At 40.9% G+C, this 26,307-nt stretch overlaps 3 pseudogenes; 2 read left to right on the top strand and 1 right to left on the bottom strand.

Moving 5' to 3' along the window:
* Positions 1–2,602: 2,602 nt before the first annotated feature.
* LOC120288124 lies at positions 2,603–12,059 on the bottom strand (annotated as a pseudogene).
* Positions 12,060–20,849: 8,790 nt separating this feature from the next.
* On the top strand, positions 20,850–23,121 carry LOC120288537 (annotated as a pseudogene).
* A 63-nt stretch (positions 23,122–23,184) lies between these two features.
* LOC104421481 lies at positions 23,185–26,207 on the top strand (annotated as a pseudogene).
* Positions 26,208–26,307: the final 100 nt, after the last annotated feature.

Here is a 26,307-nt window from a genome sequence, read left to right as displayed (position 1 = left end):
CCTTGATTAGGTGATTTTTCATAGCTGGGATCACCAAGGAATCTTCTCGAAAAATGATGGAATTCCTCTTCTTCCAAATAAGGTGGCACATGGCCCCGAAAGAGAAATGTGCAATATTATGAAAGAAATCCTTTCTAGTTAGGAATTTTAACACCCAAGCCAGGTTATCCACCCACGTCCTATTTCTCCAAGGAAGATTACACCTGGAAGCCCAAAAATATGCAAGAGTTGCAGAGGTCTTACATTCAAAAAACAAGTGATTAACGGAATCAGGAACGGAACTGCAGAAGGCGCACACTGAAAACTCGATTCTTCCATGAAAAAGAAGTAAGGTTTGAGTTGGCAGCAGATTTTTAGTGATTAACCACATATTAAATTGAAACCTAGGGGCAATCGCATTATCCCAAGTAAAAGAAGCCCAAGGCACACGTTCCTTTTTAATTCGATAGTATTTCAGGCGGAAACGTAGAAACGAACTCCGAAGGGTCATTGCGCCAAGTGAAGCGGTCATGGGTCGTGGAGCGATCGGAATAGGGATGCCCCACGTTGCGAGGAAGAGTCTCGAGCGATCAACCCGCAGGGAGAAGAGATCGCCACCACCGCATAGCTTGGAATGTCGAAACTCGCCATAAGATTCGGTGGTACAAAAAATGTAATGGTCCACAAGTTAGCCAATGGTTGTGCCATAGAGAAACTGAGTAACCATGACCAATCTGCCAAAAGAAAGACGACCTGAAAAATCTTCGAATCTGCAGAATTTTTTTCCACGTCCACGAACACACGGTGGGTTGGGAAGAATTCCAAAAATCTTCGAATCTTGCCTTTCGTTGATTGCTTTGCTAAACCCTAAACCCTCGGGAGAGAGATGAAAGAAGAGCTCTTTTTTTTTTTTTTTTTGAATAATAGCTTAAATAGGTTGTAAACTCAGATTTAGTATGATATAGCCTCTAGATTTTTAATTTATGCAACAAAATCTCTCAACTTTGGCCTAATCTACAAAGTTATTTTTGGAGTTTTAATTTGTTTAATATAATTCCCGAATTATTAATAGATATTCGATTTAGTCTCTGAACTATCCTTTCGCTTGTGTAATTTTCACATAATTTAAAGATTAAATTGAATATTTACTGATAATTTAATGATCATATTAAATAAATTAAAAATGTAAGAACAAAATTGCATATTAAGCCAACTTATAGGATCACATTAAATAAATTAAAATTTTAGAAATAATATTATACATTAGACTAAAGTTCAATAACCATAGGCAAGGCCCGTTTTTAGTGTCTATTTCATTGTTATTATACTCTTTCCTTATATGCCTAATATTATTTTTGTATACTTGAATTTTATGGAAAATTGCTTTTTGGTCATAGTTATGGTGCGCATAAAATAAACTTACAGCATATGAAAAACTATTAAATGAAATTTTATTTATATAGTCATAAATAAGATATATAAATATGGATGTGGGGAGATTCATGTCTAAATTTGAGAAATATGACTGAGTTTGATTTAGTGGTCATGTGTCAAAAGTTAAGTTATCAAGATTATTTTTAGCATGAGATCCAAAATTAGCATTTTATAAGATTTACAGAAACGAAGAGATTCATGATATATAATGATACGCCCCCTATTTTGATATACTCATTAATATTTAATTTAGCATTAATATCACAAAAAAAAAACTCCTAATTATCCCTATAGTGACATAAACACCCCGAACTTAAGCCCTAAACTGGTTTATAGTGACACATATATCCCCACCTTTTTATGTGTTGTAAAAAGCCTTAAATTTATATGTCACACGTATAAATTTGGATTTTTTCGTGACAAGGCAAATTTAGGATTTGTGGTGACACAATGAGTATAATTTGAATTTTTTTTTTTATAGTATTTACACTTTAACTTTATGATAAATACATGTTCTCGTTAGTTAGACTAGTATTATCTCCCCACGTTACCTTCCTAAGACTCTTTACAAGTTCATCTCTATCCATTTAAGAATGTCAATAATCTTTGTCATTGTGTCTTTGGTGCCTTGATAATCGGCGACCGGGCTTTCAGTGCTCAATTCAAGCAACTGCGGAGTCCATTCGAGGAGTTGGACTGTGAAGTTTTAGCACTTCCTGTGCAACTCAAAAAGACTAAAGAAAAAACCTCACGAGGGACTTGACCATCACTCAACATGTTCGGCACCTTCACCGTGCCAATGCATCTTTCGCATCATCACTCTGTGTTCCCAAATCGACTCCACGCCCGTCATGTAATCGAACATGTTATAAACGAGCCGATCAGCAGCTATTACTGCTTAATGCTTTAGGACAATGGAGTCAACTACATATGCAGGTATACAAGCATGCCATTCCTGGACTTGATGGAACGAGCACCGTAACCAAAAGGTGAAGGAACGAATGGAGTACAGTGTTAGCTGGAGATCTTAACATTCCTCCAACTTGGCAAAGTCAAAAATTCAAGAAAAGGTTACATTTGAGAATCTCACTTTTTATTGTCTTCAGTTCTCAATCACCGATCCCGGTAATCAAGAAAAAGAACGAACCCAATTTGTCATCGATCTCCCATTTGGGGCATGGAAGGGAATCCGTACCATACGTCGTGCTTAATTTACACTACCAGGTCCAATCCGATCTAGTAGTTCCAAGGGGAAGACCGCCTGAGACATACCTCCAGCAAATTCTTCCACTTGAAGAGAGTTAGAGGAAGCAAGCACGCAATACATGCTCTTTTCCTTTGCGGATAAACTCACGAGATCATTGGCAGGAACAGTGAAAAACGGAGTTCCCAAAGCAACTTGCCTTCTTCATGACTTTCCTGGCGCTCGTTTCGTGTTGGCAGGGTCTCAAAGGAGCAGGAGGAATGTGCACCCTGTCCATTGTAATTATTGTAGGAGCCTGGAGAATGGCCTTGCGTGGGTTCAAAGCCCATTGCATGCTCCAGATGGAAAGCGGCCTCATATACATTAGTGATGGGAAGTGACCGTCCATTGTCCAACCCTCTGATGTCTGGAACCAATACCTGTTCACACAGAGAAAAAACTATCGAGTTACGATACATTACATCAGAAAGAGCACTTGCCTAGTAGTAGAGTTACGAGAAGAATGACGGGCACATATAAACGCATACAATTTTCCATGATCTGAATCAATAAGCTGTCCATAGTCAAAGTTCCAACAATGATACCTACTCCATGTTAGGATGTCCTAGATCTATTAACAAGAGAGATAATGAGGTCGAAGTAGACCTCACAAAAAATGAATTTCCCATTTCCATACCCTATCTTGTTCAAGTTTCTGGTGGAATCATCGCAAGAAAAGAGAGAAAATCTGGTAGCAATATTGTTGTATAATATTTATTTAAGAAACTAGAAACATCAACTAGCATCATTACATGCACGTAAATATGCAAACTTCCTTTCCTTCATTTCTTCTTCTGTTTTTCTTTTGTGATGAGTGCCTTTTAACATCTCTCTGTGAGGATATTAAAATAATAGTCATAAACAAAATCATCCAAGCTATCTTCTTCCCTCCATTAGTGAAGTGGTTGAAGGTCTGTTTGCTCTAAGGGCATAATCTGAAGAGACAAGAATCCCAAATAATATCTACACACAAGGTAAACCATCACATCATGGAGTGCAAGGAATTACCCATATCCTTGATGAACAAAAACTACACTGAAACACAAATAAAACCTCCGGATATGACTACTTTATTCAAAATGTGAGTGCGAGGAATCACCCATATCCTTCTTCAGACCAGCCAGCAGTGAAAATTCCTTCAGCAGTGCCAAATGCTTCGTCTTTCATTCCAGCAAGGATCATTCTAGCTGCCACAGCATATGTTACACCGGTCCATACTTCTCGCGACTGCATGCATGTCTCGTCCACTTTTCCGTTGGGATGCATTCCATTCACTGCACCCATCCTTCCACCCTTCACTTTCATGACGTTAAAATCATATACCTTCTGTAGAGCGCTTCTTATTTTACATTCATCAAAAAGCGGAGGCAACCCAGATGAGGCAGTGTACCATTGCCCCGCAAGCTGATCCGCTTGTATAGATTTACTATTACTACTTGACCCGCTGTCATAGTTAAAATATGAACCATTCTATAGCTTTTCTTCAAATACAGGCTTAGCCCTCAAAAAAGTGCTTTTGCACCAATCAGCGAACTCCTTGTCTCCCAGCTGAAGGGCCATGGCACCTGCAGCTTGAAGTGCAGCAAGCCACAGACCACCACAGTAAGCACTAACACATGGACCGTCCAGGCATCATATGTTTGATCTGGAAATCCATCATTTCCAATAAGACCATCATCATCCCGATCAAACTGTTTCATGTACTCCATAGCAGCACGAACGGATGGCCATACATCTACACCAAAGGACGTGTCTCCTGTCGCTGAGAAATCCCTATATACTTGAAGCACGAATTTTGGGTTCATATCCTTCCACTTGCTTGTGTCTTGAATGTTATAGGCATTCATTTCATGCCATGGATCATGTGTTCCAAGATCATGAGGAACCGCACCTCTAGCTTTACGAATTCCCGACTTCCCCTTGGCAAGAAATTTCACTTTTCTTCCATCCTCACATAAGATTGCTTTAGCAAAATCACGTTGAATGCTAAGTTCAATTTTGGGAACAGCTCAAGAAGGGCAAAAGATGCATAAAAGTGCACATCATACGTACACCACATAATGTATTCGACCCCTTCCAAGTACAAGAACCTACCAATGTCATCCATTTCAGTGTGCACTTCATGCACCGTTGACAAATGGGAAGAATTCTGAGAATCATCCACATTCCATGGGGTCATTGACATATCTTCCCCTGATAATTGAGGGAAAGTTTTTGTTTCACTTTCAACACTGAAAGTATGCTCTACTCCCCTTTCTCCACAGTTCAATTTGGCTTCAACTACCGCTTTATCTCCTTTTTGCATCTTCCTTGCTGGATGATGATCAACTGTCATGCCTTAAATTGGCAATGGGGAGTCTAAAATAGTTGCAAAGAAACCATATCATTGTTCAGGCCAAAGTGGAATTATAAGAGAGTTTTTACTTTTATAAGTTAGTTATTCATATGCAAGAGCATAAATTAAAACATTCCCAAAAAGGACCTAATTGCTTCTTTTCGCTTGTTTAATACTCAAAAAGAGAACAAGAACCTTCAGGACAATGTGATATCACGAGTCTGATTTACTTGTTTTCGTCTCTTTGTATTATATTATTTTCCTTTATTCCTGCCCATGAGTGTTCTGTATGCATCTGTTTGTGTCAGCAAGTTAATTCTGTGTGTGCGCGTGTCCGTGTCTGTGCGTGTGTGGAGGTGCATGCATGCATGTTTTTCTTCTTCTTTTTGAGGGGAAGGGAGGGATTAGGGAGATGGAGATGAGGGGTGTTTCCATTTAAGAAGTGTAGAATACCAATCCAAACCGTTGCACCAGCAACCAAGAAGCAAAGCTCGTTGAATAGAGTAAACTTGTAGCTGCAAAGAACAAAAAGATGTTTGGATACAGGGCTGACAAAAACCAGAATGGTTGTGCATAACCAGATATAATCATTTCTAGAGTCATTTTCTAATAGGTGAGTCATGCTGTGCTCCAGCCTATGCATATTGCAGCCTCAGTGGAGTCATCACCAAATAATCCAGCTTCTATTAAGATGCATATAATTTTCGGTTCAGTGATGCCCAAAATTAAATTGATGATATCCTTTACAAGCAATGGTTCAATAACTTCAACTACCTATAGGTCCTTCAAAATTCAAAGACCTATCATAAAAGTCTTGATGAGATTTAAGCATCTGTTTATACTAAATCTATCATTCTGTCAGGTCCACCTGACAGCCTGAGTGAAGTGCTTGTAATTTGCTCCCACGAGCAATCTCAAGGAACGCAGTGCATGATAAGCAGAGCTTCTCATCCCACTAACATGGTGCATTGCCCAGGCAAGATGCCTGACAAATGACACCTATATATACACGAAATAATGAGTTACCATTCTGGAAGCTTATCGTCCTTAAGAATAGGATCTTGCCATTTTTCAATCTCTTCTTCCCATTATTTATAATCTGACAAAGCAAAATTAAAATGTTAGGATGAACCAAAAAAATAAAAAGACCTTACCTTGAAATCTCAGTCCTAAAGGTCTCTTTGCACAGTGACATACATCAAACACATATAAGAATTAGGAACCCTCCTTTACAAGTTCCAATATACAAATTGCAAAGGAGAAATTTTTCCCAAGTCCTAAACCAACTGCCTAAAAAAGGAGTGCAGAAACCAGAAAAGTGATTTGACAAACCAAGAAAATAAGGGAAAAGAATTGAAGAAAAGCAAGTGAAGAGGAGATTACTTGTTAATGCATCATGAACCAAGTTCACAGCAGCTCTTTCTGACGTCCCATAAAATTTAGCGTACCTCCTGTAAAATTGCACCATTAAGGAAATCCAACAAACTAACAAGAGTAGTGAAACATCCAACCTAGATGCTTGTACTCCACGACCAAAAATTTTCTCATCACACTCAGTTAGCCCCTCCAAGAAACATGAAACAACAATGAAAGGTGGTTACTATGGGCACACAGAACACACTATGCTTCTCTTATTAGATTGCCCATATCATACCAAAAAGCAAATGCACATAATTTTCAACAAAGTTTCTTTTATCATATAATTAAATACATAGATCATTGAATGACATAACATTTCAATATATTTCTTGCAGTTATATCATGTATCTTTCCCTTTCCCTGGATGCCAACAGAACCAATGGTATCCGAGTTAATTTATACTAGCAAATGTTTACATACATTGCGTGTGCACAGAACTGAAATTCAAAAGATTAAGCAAAATCACCTTGTTAAGAAATATTTAAATCATTCATTGATGGAAAGAAATAACTGATGAAAAATAAAAAATTCAAAGAAATTGAGAAAATATTTTAAGATTCAAAATCTCTTACGGAGGTTATTATAAGATGGAATGAACATGTGAGAGATAAAATATAATTATCAATTTACGCATTTGTCCATGGACACAATATTTATCAGATAAGTAATTAAGAATATTTGAGAAAAAAAATGACTGAGATTTAAAAAAAAAAGAGGTTCTCTTTGCTTTATGTAGACAGCATATATAGACGAAAATTGATTCTTCATTTAGAAGCTAATTACTAGACACGACTTGTTTTCCAAAACATTAAGATTTACATGGTTGTAATTGAATCTGTTAAGTATTTCCTATCCAGCTTGAGGTTAATTTCGGATATGCTGATTTTTCCACTATATTATTATTAAAAGGGTCTTATTAGCTAGTTTCCTCAGGACATTGGTTAAGCATGCTTAATAAGGGATGTGTTGATTTCAAAGCATTGCCTACACAGGACGTGTGAAAAACAATAGTTTGAGAACTGCAAAAATTATCAAGTTACTGTAAAAGTATTCCAGTGGTACTCATTAACAAAATCCTCATTACAACAAATAAACGTCCGTATCTCGCACCTGTTTCAGAACTATGCAAATTCTGATTCCAAGTACCATATGCACAATATGTACTCTATATGTGTTTGGATCAACTATTTGAGCCTCAATCTAGATCTCACCCCAGATATGTCCGCTCTCGCACGCACATGCGCACAGAGAGAGAGAGAGAGAGAGAGAGAGAGAGAGAGAGAGAGAGAGAGACCTATTATGGGAGCTTCCCTTGAGGAATTTTACTATTGGAGAAGACCACGAAAGACCGAACACAACAGTGCACTTCCCATGGGGTTCCGCCCATGTAGTGGCTGACACTGCAGCACAAATTGTTTCTCCTGGTGATGATGGCATGCTTAGCCCAGAATTGAAGTTCTCCCTATCAAATTGACCATCCTTGAGGCACAACCAAATGAAAAGACAATAACTTAGTGTGAGGAGATTTTGACACTGCTTCACACAATTGGAGAAACCAGTTATCTTAAAATTCTCTAGTTTGATAATATCAGACATGAAAGTCAACCTTTGGCAGAAGAGAAATAAAAGTTGTATATTTTGAATCATGGTTGTAAAAAGGGTGCAATGAAATCCAATCAAACATGCAAAGGAAGAGAAAATGTATGTCCAGTCCAAAATATAGCTCCCAATACAAATAAGAACACTTACTTGAGCCATAGTATCCCACATGTCCTTCGCAGTGATAGAGCTTTCTTGAGAAAGCCCAAAGCAGGGCAAAACAGTTACATTCACATTTTGAGTTTCACAGGCAGCTATTGAAAAAGTCACAGGTGGGCTCCCTTTTGCAGTCCTGGAGCGAGTGCTTAAGCCTCAGTAACACATGCACTGCCTTAGTAACACATGCAGTTGTCTTTAAAAAGAAGGAAAGAGGAAAGACAAAGCCAATGATGACACAGAATACAGTAAGAACTCCCAATCTCCACCTCTGACATGGTTTTAATGACTTGCCTGTGATGCAGAAGTACACCAGAAACTCCATCTTCTCCACTAGCAAAAAAAAGATGAGTCCATAGAGTACATATCAGCACATGCTGCAGAAGAAAAAACTAAGTGCGTAGAACTAGATACTCACATAAAGGGTTCATTTACATGATCTCCTGACATGTGTGAGACCCCTCCAACTGAGTTCTGTAGAAGAAAAAGATGCATCCTGACTTAAACAGAAAAAGGCTTACTGAATTTCTCAAACAGAAATAAATGCCTACCGCCCATGTAAAGAGAAGGCTGACTTTTGCCCTTTCCTTCCCAGTGTAGACCAACTAAAACAAAAATAATAGCTACAATGAGCAAACAAATAATGGCAGCGGACCAATAAATTATTTGGCTGACACATATCATATTCAAAATAAGGAATTTCAGAGATGGCAGGATCAGCAATAAGGCAGACAAGAACGTATTGAACCAACCAACAATCTATCTCAAATCAAATGTGCATTGTTCAGTTCCTACCACTGTATAAGCTCATTCTACCGGTAACTTAAAAATTTGATCTCCCACCGAGCTCTATTTTAACCAACCATAGAGGATCTCCTATACGTAATAAAAGCTGAAAATCATCCACAATAGAATCCATAAAAGTTGTCAGTTGCATTGTGAAATTTGCAGCTTCTTTGATAGATTCAAGGGAGAATAAGAGTCCCCCCACTTCCAGCTAAAAGAGAGCTTTCTCTGTTTCTAATACTAGGAATGATTGACAAAAAAAAAACCCTCAGGGTTGATTGGTGAAAACTTACATGGTTTACGCCTATTCCAAAACACTAAATTTTAGCTTGGTCAATCATGCTAGATAGACTGCCCACCAAAGTCAGGATGATTAAATGAAATCTTGGCTGCAATATGGAGTTTGCCCTATGTTGGCGATACCCAAAGCAAAATCATCGGTTAGCAGAATTGCAAGTTTCGATTGAAGTAGGAGATTGATGTTAGCTACTTTTGACATCTCAAAGTCACCTGTGACTCGAATTTCTTATTTTATATGGGTTAACCATCATTTAAAAGAAATTGTGTTCAGAGTTAGCTGTGAAAATACATGAAAGGACTTTTGGTGCTGCTGGAAAAAGGAACTTTGTGTAATCAAGTTTAGGAGGGGGGGAAAAACTGTACCGTGTAAACAAATACTGCAACAGGAAGACTGCCATCTCTATAATTATGAGGTACAAATGGTGATATCTGCCGGCAAGACACCTTCAAATCTGGGTCTGGCTCACCTGATAAATAAGTAGTTCAGTATGACTAAGAAAGAAATGCACCTTTGGAGAAAGATGCAAATCATTAGCTGAATTTTCCAAACCAAATGACAAAAACAACAAACCATCGTAAACCGTCCATGCTCTAGGAAATAGAGCATGGTATGTTGAACGCTGACCGCTCAAATTCCAACCCCATGATGATATACCTTGATTGTTGTTTTTCCTGCAAGATCAACAATGCTAATCATTGGGCCGAAAAGAAAAATATAACACACAACCCTCCAACACCTATTAATGATTCTCTATCCAATCTAACTTATGTGTATGTTGTTATACCTTCATATAACCAAGAAAACACTTCATCAATTTGCATTAACTAGACAAGAAACCAGTCTTCTTGGTTTATAAATTTAAAAGCAGAATATTAGACTCCTGCTACAGCCTAGCAAACTAAACAGAACGACAGCCAAGAAAACCAGCAATCCTTTGGAAGTAGATATATGATAGCATAGTCAAAGAAACAAAAACAAAAGTTAGAATCCCATCCTTCAATCAAGAAACATTAATGTCCTGCCCAAGCTAGTTTATCTTTTCAAAAAATTTGATTAGCAATTATACGATGGAGTGCCAGAAAGCTTCACATACAACTCATAAATTTTTTCTTGGAGATATAGGGAGGGCTAGCTTGTCAGGAGAATACCCCATTCTTATTCTCTTTTATTGCTTTCCTTTGGTCCATGCCTCCACAGCCAATACTCTAAATGTGACAAAACAGTTATAAATGGTGGGCAGGATTTCGCATTAACAACAAAAGGGCCTTGTGAGTTCTTCACTACAGGACAAGCAGTAAGATCATCAGAAAAGATTCAAATGCAAAAGTTTTTCATCTCACCCTAGCCCTTCATGCTGGCCTGGAGCCAAGACTGATGCATAACTTTTATTTCCCCCATCCCGAGATATGAAAATCTGTAGAACCCCAATAACCAAATTATCCAGCAGAGGCTCAAACATCAAGAGGGATGACTTCATAATTTAAACATCTGAAATATTTGGATTATCTAAATTGCATTATATCATCAGCTGTAAACTCACTCTTTAAAATCACTTACATCATCAAATATAAAACCAAAAAGCATACGATAGGTTTATATACTATTTGAAGAGCAGAGCTTTACAGAAAAATGATTAGCCATGACAGGTGAAGCTTCATGTGTACCGGGAATTATTTGCCACTGCCTGAACTCACCTCTAAACCCTCTGGATATGCTACCACTTCTGCAAAATAAACCCAATGAGATAAAAAGATAGAGAAGTTCTATGAAGGGATGAAAAGATCATGCTTTATGAAGAACATACCCCATCCCTCCTAGAGGAACCCCTTGAGATGCAGATGGCTTGCAACTCCCTCGTGTGAAAGGATCAAAAGGTGCTTTCTGCACATGGTGTATAGAATATCGACAAGCAAATTGCAATGTCACAACTTAATACAGAGAATTGATGGAATCTCATAGATAACCTGAAAAAGGAAATTGCTTTAGCTAGAAGGGAAAGTACCCTTCCATGGGATGTCTCTTCTCTAACATAAGACCATAGGCGTACGCCCAGTCGAACCTACAAATTTAGGAGATCAAAAAATTATGAAAGACGAAAAAGACCAGCTATAGAATCCAAGGAAACGAAAGGTTCGAATAGCACATGCGGAGATACACGGCATCACGAAAAAATAGACACAAGAAACAAATGTAAGAATGGTAGAAGATGTACCATTTGTATAGCCTCCCTAAAAGTGATGCTGAATTCTTTGAGAATATTCGCATGGCTGTCCAATCTTCTTCTCCATGCTTGCTCCGGAGGAGCAGCACTATCGAAGTCAAACTGCAAAACGCACCATCAAAATTCATCAGTAAAAGGAAAGCCCAAGATCGAGCACCCTGACTCCTTAGCAAACAAACAATACCCGAAAAAGTGAAAAGAACACAAATTCAAAGAAACTTCGGATTATGCATGAAAGACAGGAACTTCTGAAATAAGATCCATAATACGCTCATCACGCGCTTCGCCGGAAGTACAATGTCGAACAAATACTCATCTTCCCAATGATCAACTGCTTGCTGAAGGCGATACAAGCGAATAAAAAGCTATCAAGTTACGGCACTCGATCCCTGCCACTTCACTCGAATCGTCGCCGGAACGGAATGCCGAATTCCTCCAAGCAAAGAAAAATCAGCAAAAAAGAGAACGCGCGGTTCCTTCAACAGGGAAAAAGGGGACACTCGCCTGCTGCAGAGTCGATCTGTTGATGTACTCTTCCGGCGGCCACGAGTGCTTTCGGTAATTGAACAAGCTCCCGCCCATCATCTCGACCAATTAAAGCATTTCGCACTTCCAGAGAAAACCACCGCCCCACCCACCGTGCCGCCGCCACCGCCGCCGCCGCCGCTCACCGCCGCAGCAGAACACGACCGGCGCCGGCCATTCCCCTTCCGCCGCCGGAACCTTCACTTTCCTCTTCGCCGCCGGTCGGAAGAATCGCCGGGATCAGAGGTGGAGGAGAGTCCCGAACCGTCCGATGAATCCGCGGAAATATCAGTCGGGAATCGGCAAGATCGTCCGACAAAAATGGAACTTTTAGAGAGAGAGAGATTGATCGGGTCGGAGCGCGGCTGCAACTAAATGGAGCAACGGTGGTGGTGGAGCGCGTGGAAGGGAACTGGCCGCCTGGGACTCTCGGCACCCATGTCCGTTGGGCGCCTCTCAGCTCGCCACGTGGCGGGGTGCAAAGAGGCGAACCCGGTTCCCTGAGTCTCATGCTTTCGCTTGCTTTCGTATCGAGTGATGGGTTTTAGAATGGATAAACTCAAAAGAATAAGTGATTTTCAATTTTGAAATTTGGGACTTATCATATCTACTGTAGAACCTCCCATATTTACCGGCCCAATTGGAGGGTTTACTCAGAACTTATCTTTTCTTTTGTTCTTTTATTTGTTTCATTTTTCTTTTTACGGTAAAATAATATGAGTGACGGAATGGTTTAAAGGAAAGTTTGAATGAATGTGAGCGAACGAAGGTGAATCAGGAGCGAGCGAGGGCAAATCGTGAACAATAGAGAGTTGTGAATTGTCTGAATATGGTTGAACAGATCAAAGAAAAAGAGAGAGAAAGAACAGGATGACGAGAGAAAAATTGGAATTTTTAAACTTTAAGAATCGGGTTCCAAATTCAGTCCGATTAGTTTGATTCCGAGGTGGTTCTGCTAAAAAGGATGGTTTGATCAGATTACGAAAAATACAGAGCGCGTCCGATGTGAAAGATTAAATAGTGATGCGCCGTTGTCCGACTCTCCCGCCCGAACTAATCCGTAGAACGAGTCCATACCGGAAAGATTGGGTTGCTTTCGACTGGAAATCACAACTTATGGATATGTAGCTTATCGAGTTGCTGACAAAGTGCTGGCCTTTTTGTCAATGAAAAAGAGAGGCTGTGCTAGTGCATGAGCATCGGAAACTGTCTTCCGCAATCCGTGGAAATTTTCTGAATCTGTCGTGTACAAGCTACCGATAAGCTGGTATAATTGTTTTGGACCAAGAAGTCTGGAGTTGTAATGGTATATTTTTGGTTGGTGCAGGGAGGCAGTGAGATATCAGGATCGGCTCGCTTAGGAGGAGCTGCACTTGCAGTGATCCCATGGGCCCGACTTGGGAAAGGGCGATTTTAAATCTTCTTCTGCTCATGTTGATTACATAACTGATTGTTGTTCCCATCGTGCTTCTTCATTTTTATGAAATGTGTTGGGATATAATACACGGAAACGACAAGATCTTGCAAATTACGTCAACGCAAAATCGCCAGAGAACTAAATGAGAAAAATCAGGACATCATAAATTTACGTGGTTCGGTCCAAGTATCGGTACCTACGTCCACGGAGAGAGAGGCAGCAGTAAATAATCCACTAAAATCAGATAATTAGAGTTTACAATCGCTCAATCGCTCAAGTGTTTCCCACATCTACATTTAACCAAAAACCTTAAGTGTTTATAAATAAACAACTCACTTGGGAATAAACTCATGGCACAAAATTACCGCACGACAAAACTCTCTACGTACGGCTTCGCGAGGCTTCAAGATCTTGCGGATCTTCTTTAAGCAGCGTGGACGTGCGCGGCTTCTCACGTACGTAGGGCTTCGGCGGACGTTGAGCGGCTTCTTGCTTTTCGCGGCTTTTCTCTAGGGTTCTTTCCACCTTTATACGTGTGCCGAGGACTCCGAAATCGTGCGCCCAAAGAGTTGACTGGGCCCACCATCCACGCGCAGGCTTCCTTTCTCTCTCGGTGGACTTCCTTTGGGCGGCTTCTCTAGGTGAAGAAAGAATGGGCCCACCACCTTCTATTTCCACGTCTGGACTTCACGCCAAAAGTGTGTGTGTGCGAGTGTGCGCAAGGTCAAACCTTTGACCTTGGGCCCCACCTTTAATCATCCACGTCCAGAGGCTTCACGGCTTCATTCTTCTTCTTCAATTTGGATTCGGCAACAGCAAAGAAGAAAGTTTCCCTTCAAATATTTTATTTTTATATTTCTTCTTTTCCAGCGAAAAACTCGAGACATAATTTTAATAATTCTCCATCTTAGCTCGATGTTTGAAGCCAAGTTATAGTGCTCATCATCCATGCTGCTCTCTCAATGCCCCGACGGGCGCTCACTCTCCACAGACGTCAATAGAGCTCAAGCAGAACTTGAGCTTCGCCAAAGGAACAGACTTAGTCATCATGTCTGCCGGGTTATCTACTATAGTAATCCTTTTAACAGTAACATTACCCTTAGCTAAGACATCTCGGATGAAGTGGTACCTGATGTTGATATGCTTCGTTCGCTCGTGATAAACTGGATTATACGCCAAATATATCGCACCTTGGTTATCACAGTGTATATCCACACTTTTCTGTTCTAACCCAAAGTCCGAGAGCAAACTCTGTAACCATATCGCCTCCTTTGCTACAAATGTTAGTGCCATGTACTCTGCCTCAGTCGAAGACAAGGCAATGTGATCTTGTAAGGACGCTTTCCAACTAACTGCACCACCTGCTAGCGTAAACACGTACCTTGCTAAAGACCTGCAATCATCCAAGTCACTGGCGTGATCCGAATCCACAAAACCAGTGGTCTCACTGCCATTGCTGTCTCTCCGGTATACTATACCCACGTCTGTTGTCCCCTTCAAATATATGAAGATTCACTTCACAGCTTCCCAATGAGCTTTACCAGGATGCTTCATATAAATACTAACCACGCTCACAGCTTGTGAAATATCAGGCCTAGTGCACACCATAGCATACATAATACTACCCATGGCACTAGAATAAGGAACACGGGACATATGTTCCTCTTCCTTCTCAGTCTGCGGTGATAATTTTTCTGAAAGTTTAAAGTGCTTCACTAAAGGTGTACTTACAGATTTTGCTGACTGTATATTAAAACGTGCTACAATCTTCTCAATGTATTTCTTTTGAGATAGACGTAAAACTCCTGCAGTCTTGTCACGCAAAATCTCCATACCCAAAATTTTCTTTACAGCACCTAAATCTTTCATCTCAAATTTAGCATTTAATTGCCTCTTCAACACATCAATATCAGACATATTCTTAGCTGTTATCAGCATATCATCAATATACAAAAGTAGATAAATCAAAGAACTATTCTCCAATCTCCTAAAGTAAACGCAGCTGTCAATTTGACTTTTTGAATAGTCTTGACTAGCCAAGGAGACTGTTTCAGCCCATACAAAGATTTCTTTAACAAGCAAACATGATATTCCTTACCCGGAATAGCAAATCCCTCTAGTTGCCTCATGTAAATCTGTTCTTCTAACTCACCGTGAAGAAACGCGGTTTTCACATCTAGCTGCTCTAACTTGAGATCCTGCGAAGCAACTAAGGCAAGTAAAACACGAATAGAAGTATGTCTTACCACAGGAGAGAACACCTCATTGTAGTTAATGCCCTCACGCTGTGTATATCCATTCGCCACAAGTCTCGCCTTATACCTCGCTGCCTCGACACCGGGAATGCCCTCTTTCCGTTTGAAGACCCATTTACTTCCAACAATCTTTTGGCTATTAGGTACTTTGACCAGCTCCCATGTCTGATTTCGATGGAGTGATTCCATCTCTTTACTCATAGCCCCTAGCTATTACGATGACTCCGAATTAGCCATCGCCTTAGAGTAAGACGAAGGCTCATCTGTCTCCACCTCATCACCTACAGTCAATGCATAAGCAATATCTATATAACCATAACGTACCGGTGGTTTAATTTGCCTTCTCTCTCTATCTCGTGGCTATAGTCCGCTCGGCTTTGTTTGGTTGTTCACTATCACCGACTTCGAACTGCGGCTTCATCTACGGTCTCAACTTCGTTACCTTCGAGGTCTCCTGAGTCTCCACCAAGCTCCACCTCACTAATGACACCATGATCTGTCTTCTCTGGGTTGTGTCTCGTAACTCCTCTCGTTGAAGCATTGCGCCTCGTCGAAGATCACATCTCTGCTGATTAGAAAATCGGGTGATCTGAGATCAGTGCACCACAGCCAGTAGCCTTTCACCCCATGTGCATAACCTAGAAATATGCACTTCTTTGCCCTCGGCTCAAGCTTACCATCACTCGCATGAGCATACGTAGGACATCCGAATATACGTAATCCGAAATAATCAACAGGTTTCCCCGACCATACTTCTTAAGGAGTCTTCCACTCGATAGCAGACGATGGAGATCGATTTACCAAGTAATATGACATGTTCACTGTTTCAGCCCAAAATTCCTTGCCAAGTCCTGCATGCGAAAGCATGCATCGAGCTCGCTCAAGCAAGATTCTGTTCTTCCGTTCTGCCACGCCATTTTGCTGTGGTGTCCCAAGTACTGTGCGGTGTCTTACAATACATTCTTTCTCGCAGAACTCGGTAAAATCTTTACCACAGAACTCCATGCCATTATCGGTTCTCAGGCATTTGATATGCTTATCTGACTGCTTCTCAATCAATGTCTTAAATTTCTTGAACCGATCAAACACATCATATTTGTGCTTCAGAAAGTATACCCATACATTCCTCGAATAATCGTCGATAAAAGTCAGCATTTATCGGGCACCTCCTTTCAAAGGAACAGAAGATGGGCTCCGGACGTCTGAATGAATATATTCAACAGGTCGTTTGGTCGAATGAATAGTTGTAGTAAACTTAATTCGGTGCTGCTTCCCATAGATGCAGTGCTCACATAAGTCCAGCTTTTCTGTTTTCTGACCTTTCAACAACTCCCTTTCACTCAGCATTGTCATACCTGCCTCACTCATGTGCCCTAAACGCATATGCCATAACTGAGTCAAGTTAGAGTCTGACTCACCTGATGAAACTGCAGCGGTTTCAGTCACGGTCTCTCCTAGTAGATGATAGAGAGTATTCACTTTCTTCCCTTTCATCACTGTCATAGCACCTCGAGAGATCTTCAATACTCCACCTTCAGCGGTGTACCTACACCCGATGTCATCGAGTGTCCCCAGAGAAATAAGGTTCTTCTTGAGCTTCGGTACATGCCTCACATCTGTCAATGTGTGAACCACCCCATTGTGCATCCGGATCCGAATTGTCCCTATCCCCACAGCCTTACAGATTGCATTATTCCCCAAAAGAACCCTACCACCATCTGCAGCTTGGTAAGTAGTAAACCAGTTTTTATGAGGCGTCATGTGATAAGAACACCCCGAATCTAGCACTCATTCGTCTCCTAACGAAGTAGCAGTCACACATAAAACAACTTCTGCATCCCTATTGCTCCCCTCAGCAACGTTTGCCACACTGCTTGTGGCATTCTGCTTATCAACTTTATTTCTCCGCTTTGGACAATCTCTTTTAATGTGCCCCTCCTCGTGACACTCAAAGCACTTCACGCGTCCCTTGGACTTTCTATTGTGTGATTTTGATATGCTTTTACCTCTGCTGCTACTAGGCTCTCGATGTTGTTCTCTACCTCGAATCGTTAGTGCTTGCGCTGCTCCTTTCGCCAGACCGTCATCTCGCAACTTTCTCTGCCACTCCTTAGAGAATAATGCGGACTTTACCTCTTCTAAGGTAATAGTAGTACGCCCCTGCAACAGCGAATCAGTAAAGTGCTCCCATGACTCTTGTAAAGAGGCTAACAACATCATGCCCTGCTCTTCATCATCAAGTATCTTACCGACGTTCTTCAGATCCAACATGAGTTTATTAAATTTATCTAGGTGGGTTCTAATAGACGTACCTTCAATATATCTAAATTGAAACATCTTTTTCAGCATATACAAGCGATTGTTCAAACCTTTCTTCACATAGAGTGTTTGAAGTTTTGCCCATAATGTTGCGGCATCCTTCTCCTCAATAACCTCTAGTAAGACCTCATCCGACAAATTTAACAGAATTATGCTCTTTGCTTTTTGCATAAGTTCTACCCTCTCTGAGGCTTTCATTATAATTGGCAACTCATCTTCGCCATCTAGTGCCTTAGCCGAACCTTGTGTTGTCAATAAAGCCCGCATCTTAATGCTCCATAACACAAAGTTATTTCTTCCATCAAACTTCTCAATTTCAGATTTCCTCTCAGACATAATTGCAATAACAGAATTTCCAGATAATAATCAGACAAGCAAAAGCCCCAAATCACAATCAAGAAATCTAACCCCACGCTCTGATACCAATTGTTGGGATATAATACGCGGAAACAACAGGATCTTGCAAATTATGTTAACGCAAAATCGCCAGAGAAATTAACGAGAAAAATCAGGACACCGGAAATTTACGTGGTTCGGTTCGAGTATCGGTACCTACGTCCATGGGGAGAGCCAGCAGCAAATAATCCACTAAAATCAGAGAATCAGAGTTTACAATCGCTTAATCGCTCAAGTGTTTCCCGCACCTATATTTAACCCAAAATCTTAAGTGTTTATGAATAAACAACTCACTTGAGAATAAACTTACGGCACAAAATTACCGCACGACAAAACTCTCTACGTATGGTTTCGCGAGGCTTCAAGATCTTGCGGATCTTCTTCAAGTGGTGTGGACGTGCGCGGCTCTCACGTACGTAGGGCTTCGGCGGACGTTGAGCGGCTTCTTGCTTTTCGCGGCTTTTCTCTATGTAGGGTTCTTTCCACCTTTATACGTGTGCCGAGGACTCCGAAATCGTGCGCCCAAAGAGTTGACTGGGCCCACCATCCACGTGCAGGCTTCCTCTCTCGGTGGACTTCCTTTGGGCGGCTTCTCTAGGTGAAGAAAGAATGGGCCCACCACCTTCTATTTCCATGTCTGGACTTCACGCCAAAAGTGGAGAAAATATTGGGTGGGTCTTACCCTCCACGTAGGCTAGGGTAAGACCACTCAACGATCGACACGTGGCTCCACGTAGGCGACAGCGTCAAATGTTCAAAATTCGCGCGGGCCTCTCCTGGGGCCCACCACTCTGATGCTCTCTCTCCTTTGCTCTCCTCTGCGTCCTGTCGAATCGTCCTCTCTCTCCTCTCTCTCTCTTTCCCCGTTCTTCGTTCCGTTGCGGGGGAGAACAAAAGTCGCACAGGTGCTTCTCTTCCCCCTCCTCTGCTCTCTCTCCTCCACTGGTTGCCCGCGATGCCGACGCCCTTTCCACCTCCGCCGACGCCTCTGCTCTCTCTCCTCCGCTGGTTGCCTGCGACGCCTCCGCCGACGCCCACCTCCGCCTCCACCTTCGCCGACGTCGACGCCCTTTCCACCTCCGCCGGCCTCGGCCGATCGTTTGGGGGGACTCGCTCATATCTCACGCGTCCTCGTCGGTACCGCAGTAGCTTCTCGGTCTTTGATTATCTCTGCTCGTTGTTATTCGGGCGAATCTGTTCCGGCGACTAAAGCGCGAGCTCACACGCTTCTTTGATCTTGTGGACTTTTTCGCAGTGTCATCTGCTGCGTTGCCGGGTTCCGCTCGCTTTTGCTGCCGATTCTCGCCAAGAACACCTACATTTCAGAAAATGCCCTCATGCCAGGTCGATACTCGTTCTTTCTCTGTGAATTTAATTGACCGATACCGTGGATTAGCGTTTTCGTTCTTGTCGTGTTCTTCCTTTTGACCTCCTCTCGATGTAAGATGCAGCACTACATTTCTCTCCATCGTGCAATTAGCGAATAGCATACTTTAACTGAGAAGAACGCTCTCTCTCCTCCGCTGGTTGCCCACGACACCGACGCCGACGCCCACCTCCGCCTCCGCATCCACCGATGCCGACGCACTCTCTCCTCTGCTGGTTGCCCGCGACACCGACGCCGACGCCCACCTCCGCCTCCACCGACACGTGTCTTAATCATTTGTTCTAATATTCAATAGTTCTTTGTTTGACAAAGGATACTGTTGTTGATGCTGGAATATTCGATGGATCATTAGGTGTTATCTCAGCAATATCTGCACTGAAGGTTCTGAATGCCTGCAGAAAGTTGGGTAATCTATTGCGGCCTGTCGAGGTATATGAAAATTTTGCTGCTTATTGTTCTTGAAGCTTCATTCGTGCCTTTGGCCATGTACTATTTTGCCTATAGAGTAGCATTCTTGCATCATTATTCAAATACCCAGAATTGACATTTGCTGGATGCACTGGAAGGTGTGGATTTTTCTTTTTAGTCTTATCCTTTAGGAGTTTATCTGGAATAGGATAGCTAGCACCTGAAATCACAATCATTGCTAGAAAATTATGTTATATGTATTTGCAGTTAATTGTGTGGGAGAACCATGTACTTGGAGGTGACAGATTTCAATGATTCAATTCATGTAGGAAATTATGTATGTTTGAGTGGGATTGTCAAAATATTCAGTTCAGAGGTCAAACCAAAATTCTATCTCATGGTGCAAGAGAGATGGATGGTAATCCAGAAGAAGTTCACTCTTTGACTCCATGATTGATTAGACAGACCTTGATTAGATCATTTATTTCCAGTAGTCATGCTCTCCTGTTTATAGTTTTGCATTGAATGCAGCCAACTATTTATCCAAAGGTCTTCACTGATCTCCTGTATCTGTTGCTACCTCAACGATGATTGGACTGACCATATCTGAAATCTAATCAAGCATCTGCCTTTGTCTTGGAACTTTTAGGTAATCGCTTTTAGTGATGAAGAGGAGTTAGATTCCAATCTACCTTCCTAGGTAGTGCTGCTGCTGCTGGAATGTTGCCAGCTTCAGCCTTGCAATTTTCTGATAAAAGGTTTCTTGAGTAACTCCCATCTTCTTCTTTTTACCCTTCGTATTCATTATCAATGTAGTTATTCCAATGTTTATGCAGCGGTGTAATTGTACAAGAGGCTCTTAAAGAGAACTCCATACAAATCAGTGAGGAAAACTTACACAACCTCAAGTATGACCGAGATTCTGTTTGGGGTTATGTTGAGGTATATTCCTTTTCTGCCTTGCTAAACCAGCTGAGTACAGCCATTGTCTAATTTCTCATGTTGTCTATTCCGCTCCTGTAGGTTCACATTGAACAAGGACTTGTACTAGAATGGAGGGGTTTGCCTCTCGGTGTGGTGAAAGGAATAGCTGGACAGACAAGATTGAAGGTATAATGGATGTTTGAAATTAACCATGCACCCTGTTTAATTAGTTAATATAAGAAGATCTTGTTGCGTAAGGGAATCGGTTAACGCCTGTGAGAGTTTTCTATTTTCTGTTAGAGTTAATTTCTTCACACGATTTTGCTATAGCTAATGGTGTGCATTATATTGGGAATAGGATCACACTTATCCTTCGTATCATCCATCTAAGTTGCTTAATTTGTCAATATGATGAGAGGCAATAGGCCTTCAACAGTTAACCCTAGGAAAATCTCTTCTTGGGCCATATTCCTATGGATTATTCATATGCCAGAGTGCAATGTCTTATGTTTAGTTATTGTGTTTTGTTAGTGACACTTCCAGAAGAATGCATACACTATAGACTGTGAAGCTCTCTACCTTTTGACAATATTTTGCAGGTAACTGTCAGAGGTTCTTAGGGGCATGCTGGTACGGTTCCAATGTCTATGCGTCAGGACCCTATGTCAGCTGCAGCTGAACTCATTGTGTTACTGGAAAGTCTTTGTAAACGTGCTGAAGATTTTCTCTCCTTCGATGGTCACTGCAAGGATTTGACAGTGCAGTCACTTTCCACTTCACTTGTTTGCACTGTTGGAGAGATATCATCGTGGCCAAGTGCAAGTAATGTCATTTCAGGCCAAGTAAGAAATTTTTCATCTGCCTTCTGGTTATTATAGCAAGGCTGTCTAAAGATAGTTTAGAATTCTTGATCCATGTGGAGCGATTTAATTTGCCCGGTGGCAGGTGGTATTCACGGTGGACATACGTGCAATAGATGATATGGGACGTGAAGCGGTGATCTATGAATTATCTAAATATTGTAAGTTTAGTTTTCTTAGAACTTTTTAATAAATTGGATATTCCATCTTGACAATCACATTTGACAATTTCATAGGAGAAAAAAATCTCATATACTTATGTTTGCTAAAGTGCTTTTATAATAAAGCTGTCTTCATGTATAATGATGTCTTAAGTCTAACTAAATGCATTATCTAATTGCAGAGCTATGAAGATATTAAGTGCTTCACTCTCTCTCTCTCTCTCTCGGTCCAAATATGCACACATGCACGAAAAGTTTGTTTGAAGCTGGAGATGCTTCACATTTTAGTCAGTTTGATGCTTCACAATTGGTTACTTCACTTGAGAGGTTCACATATTGCATTTTTCTTACCTTTTTGGTGGTGGTGGTGGTAGTGGTTGGTGTTCTTCTTTTTTTTTTTTTTTTTAGGGTGGGGGGGTTTGTGGTTTAATAGAGATTTGTACTGATTATTTCATTGTTCTCCTGAAGCTATTTGATATGCGCACCGAGAAAATATTCGTAATGTTCTAGTGAAGATTTATGCATCTAAAGGGATGCTTTGGGAAGTTATTATTAATGAAAGAGATAAAATTGCTACAAGAAAAGATATCAAGAGGGCATTTGGAATGTAGAGACAGTTTAGAATAGGTTGGCATAATGAATCTATTTTATCTAACAACAAAAATGTCAACTTAGTGTATGAAGAATTGGGTTTACAAATTGATGCGTCCCTTGCTAATTTTATTAGGTGGTCACTTATTTCGAGCATCTTGTTCACCCTTCAAATAATCAGGTATTCTGATATGTATTCTTCATCGTGGATGCTTTTACATGGGGTCTCTCTCAGCAATTGAGCATCTCTTCCATCGGATTGATTCTTAAGCTGAAAGGATTTGAAATACATTAACTGCAAATCTCTGGATTTTGTTTCTAATGCCAGTTGTAACTTTGCAGGGAGCTGGAGCATGGATGCTTTTGGTGGAAAAGCTACTTTGTTTATCTAATCATTGTTCGTTGAGACTAGTATGCTTGAGCATAATTGCAAGGAATATTGGTACCTTAATCCTCTTTGAGTTTTGCTGCTTTTGTCTCAAGTTGTGGAATAAAAGGAAAATTAATTGCGATTGTACATTATTTGGTTGGAGTCTTTTCTTGTGGTCAGCATTTTGTCTTTCTGGACTTCCATGGAAATAATATTTGGAAGACTTGGTTGTCTTGTCTCTCTGCTAAGGTAACAACGGTATCTCATATTTGATTAGTTTTGTGTTGGTTAGTTAAGGAAGGTGAGAATAAACTCCCATCTCCAACAGCTCAGTTTCAGTGAGGCTTTATGTTTTGTCTCCTTGTCTATGAGATTCATTTTGCTCTATTGTATATATTTCAGGGCATCCGAGCTATAACTAGTCCAATGGGGTGTCTACTTATTGTCAAGGTACTTCCTTTATTTTATCCTACCACCTTATAGAGTATTTTGGCATACATGTAAACTTGTGTATACAAGGGAAAAACTAAAAATTTTGTAAGCAGCACTTTCATTGCCACGGAAATTTCGGGAGTTTATGCAGTTCTAGCAGCCGCATAGACCACAAGTACTTATTTCCCTGTGCTATGACATCTGTCCAAAACAGAAGATCTAACAGAAGAAGGATTACAATCTCCCTTTCGCAGAATTATACAGGTGATCGCTTGAACTTTGGATTGGCTGCTGAGCTGGCTAAATCTGAAGGTTACATGGTTGAGGTACTTCCCTTGTAATTACTTCTAGATGTGATTGTGATTTTAATATATGCTGGAGACTGGTGTCAAAAGGTTATGCCTTATTGCAGATGGTGATTGTTGGAGATGATTGTGCTTTACCTCCCCCTCGAGGCATAGTCGGGAGGAAAGGATTGGCAGGGACTATTCTAGTTCACAAGGTTTGTGGTCTTTTTCTTTCTGAAAGGTTGTGCTTTAAATGTCCCTTTTGGCACTAAATAAGAATCTTTTCCTTCCCCACTTCTCATGGTCCACGCTTGTATCCTTAATTTTTGCCACCATCACTTTTATCTATTCGAGTAACTACGTCAACTTTAGAAACACTCATATTTTCTTGTTGTAATAGATCTTTAACATAGGAAGCTCCTGTTTTTGGCAAATCAATTTGTAGAAAGTTTTTGAATTTTTAATTAAGAAAGTCAGAAGGACATCCCTTTCAGATTATTCTTCTGAAGTTTCCATGCATCTGGCAATATCTATGGTTCATTGTTGTTGAGAGACTCCACACTTCTTGCCCTACGTTTATGAATAGTGAAAGTGAAGAATACTGATATGATTCTTTGCTTTCATTTGTCAATATAAGGTCGCTGGAGCTGCAGCCGCAGCTGGGCTCTCACTTAAGGATGTTGCAGCAGAGGCGAAGCGTGCATCAGAAATGGTTGGGACGATGGGTGTTGCCTTGTTCAATGTCTTTTGTCTGTTAGGTGTTAGTAATGGCTTGCAGGCTTGAAGATCAGAGAGATTTATGTTTGCTTGAAGTAGTTGTTCAATGCCTGGCGAAGACTTAAGAGTGTCATTTTTAGTTGATTGGATGGCTCTGCCTTAGGCATTGTTGAGAAATAATCGTGATCGAAATGCAATATTGTGATGCTGAAGGTGATATATTGATTCTGATCTGATATCGGTTTGTGTGTGCTTTAGGCATTGGATAAGATTAGATACGAGAGCCTCACGGACAAGAGCAAGCTCGATGCGCAGCTCGAGCTGTTCATTAGACTGGTGCCGGACAAGGCCAACAAGACCCTTTCGATCATTGACAGCGGCATTGGCATGACTAAAGCAGGTAATGTAATTGGCTGACAGAGATTGATCAATTTTCTTGCTCGCGTCTTTTGGCTATGGCTATGTTCCTATGCGATAACGGTAACTGTTACGCTGAGTTCATTTAAGTTGTGAGATGAATTGGACAGATCTTGTGAACAACCTGGGTACGATTGCGAGGTCGAGGATGAAAGAATTCATGGAGGCATTGTAGGCGGGAGCTAATGAGAGCATGATCGGTCAATTTGGTGTCGGTTTCTACTCTGCTTATTTGGTGGCTGAGAAGGTCATTGTGACTACTAAGCACAATGATGAGCAGTACATCTGGGAGTCCCAGGCCGGTGGTTCCTTCACCGTTACGAGAGATGTGAGTAGGGAGCAACTCGGCAGAGGGACCAATATCACCCTCTTCCTTAAGGAGGACCAGGTGAGTTCATTTATGGTTGCTTTTATGAATTGGTGGAAAAGATTTACCATGGTTTTGGATGATACATGATGCTAACAGCGTCACGTCTCTGTTTTCCTCGGCTGGAGTACCTGGAAGAAAGAAGGATTAAGGACCTTGTGAAGAAGCACTCCGAGTTCATTAGCTACCCCATCTATCTATGGACTGAGAAGACAACCGAGAAAGAGATCAGTGATGATGAGGACGATGAGCCTGAGAAGGAAGAGGAAGGAGATGTTGAGGACGTCAATGAGGAGAAGGAAGAAAAGAAGTCCAAGAAAAAGAAGATTAAGGACGTTTCTCATGAGTGGCAGCTCATCAACAAACTGAAACCCATCTGGCTGTGAAAGCCAGAGGAGATCATCAAGGAGGAGTATGCTTCCTTCTACAAGAGCTGGACCAATGATTGGGAAGACCATCTTGCCGTGAAGCACTTCTCTGTTGAGGGGCAACTTGATTTTAAGGCTATTTTGTTCGTCCCAAAACGTGCTCCGTTCGACCTCTTCGATACTCGCAAGAAGATGAACAACATCAAGCTCTATGTTAGGAGGGTTTTCATTATGGACAACTGCAAGGAGCTCATTCCAGAGTATCTTGGATTCGTGAAAGGAGTTGTCGATTCTGATGACTTGTCCCTCAACATTTCTCGTGAGATGCTGCAACAGAACAAGATTCTGAAGGTCATTAGGAAAAATCTTGTCAAGAAGTGCATTGAGATGTTCAATGAGATTGCAGAGAACAAGGAGGACTTAAAAATCTATTTGATGGTTGAAAGTGTTTACTTATTTAGTCAATTGATGATAATATTTCGTATTTTAATAAATTAATTTTATAAAATGTATCGTGAATATTTATTTGTCAATGATTATGGAGTTTCATATAACAATGTCCACCAATACTTATTTTTCGTTAGAAAGTTTTCATACCAATGTTTACTTAAACAATGCTGATGAGTAGCACCA

Source organism: Eucalyptus grandis, chromosome 9, assembly GCF_016545825.1.
Source record: "Eucalyptus grandis isolate ANBG69807.140 chromosome 9, ASM1654582v1, whole genome shotgun sequence".
Classification (NCBI taxonomy): domain Eukaryota; kingdom Viridiplantae; phylum Streptophyta; class Magnoliopsida; order Myrtales; family Myrtaceae; genus Eucalyptus; species Eucalyptus grandis.
The sequence above is the reverse complement of the archived record's forward strand: the minus strand, read 5'-3'. Positions and strand labels throughout refer to the sequence as shown.